This window comes from Triticum aestivum, chromosome 4B, assembly GCF_018294505.1.
Source record: "Triticum aestivum cultivar Chinese Spring chromosome 4B, IWGSC CS RefSeq v2.1, whole genome shotgun sequence".
NCBI classification, from domain to species: domain Eukaryota; kingdom Viridiplantae; phylum Streptophyta; class Magnoliopsida; order Poales; family Poaceae; genus Triticum; species Triticum aestivum.
Genome location: NC_057804.1, coordinates 405,203,124 through 405,204,453, shown reverse-complemented (window position 1 = coordinate 405,204,453; position 1,330 = coordinate 405,203,124).

The window sequence follows — 1,330 nt, the reverse complement described above, 5'->3', positions numbered from 1 at the left end:
AGTGGGGCCCACCTGCATGGGGGGACCCACATGGACGTGGGTAGTGGGGGCAAGGCCCCACACCCCTGGTCAAGGCGCACCAAGATCCCCCCTTAGAAGGAATAAGATCATATCCCGAAGGGATAAGATCAAGATCCCTAAAAAGGGGGGATAACAATCGGTGGGGAAGGAAATAATGAGATTTCTTTCCTCCCACCTTGACCAACGCCCCAATGGACTTGGAGGGCAAGAAACCAGCCCCTCCACCCTATATATAGTGGGGAGGCGCATGGGAGCTATAGACGAAGTTCTGGCGCAGCCCTCCCCCTCTCCCAAGTCGTCCTCCTCTCCCGTGGTGCTTGGCGAAGCCCTGCTGGATTGCCACGCTCCTCCATCACCACCACGCCGTTGTGCTGCTGTTGGATGGAGTCTTCCTCAACCTCTCCCTCTCTCCTTGCTGGACCAAGGCGTGGGAGACGTCACCGGGCTGTACGTGTGTTGAACGCGGAGGTGCCGTGCGTTCGGCACTTGATCATCGATGATTTGAATCACGACGAGTACGACTCCTTCAACCCCGTTCTCTTGAACGCTTCCGCTTAGCGATCTACAAGGGTATGTAGATGCACTCTCCTTCCCTCGTTGCTAGTTTCTCCATAGATAGATCTTGGTGACACGTAGGAAAATTTTGAATTTCTGCTACGTTCCCCAACAGTGGCATCATGAGCTAGGTCTATTGCGTAGATTCTTTGCACGAGTAGAACACAAAGTAGTTGTGGGCGTTGATGTTGTTCAATATGCTTACCGTTACTAGTCCAATCTTGTTTCGACGGTATTGTGGGATGAAGCGGCCCGGACCGACCTTACACGTACTCTTACGTGAGACAGGTTCCACCGATTGACATGCACTTGGTGCATAAGGTGGCTAGCGGGTGCCAGTCTCTCCCACTTTAGTCGGAACGGATTCGATGAAAAGGGTCCTTATGAAGGGTAAATAGCAATTGGCACATCACGTTGTGGTCTTGCGTAGGTAAGAAACGTTCTTGCTAGAAACCCATAGCAGCCACGTAAAACATGCAACAACAATTAGAGGACGTCTAACTTGTTTTTGCAGGGTATGCTATGTGATGTGATATGGCCAAGAAGAATGTGATGAATGATATGTGATGTATGAGATTGATCATGTTCTTGTAATAGGATTCCCGACTTGCATGTCGATGAGTATGACAACCGGCAGGAGCCATAGGAGTTGTCTTTATTTATTGTATGACCTGCGTGTCATTGAAGAACGCCATGTAAACTACTTTACTTTATTGCTAAACGCGTTAGTCATAGAAGTAGAAGTAGTCGTTGG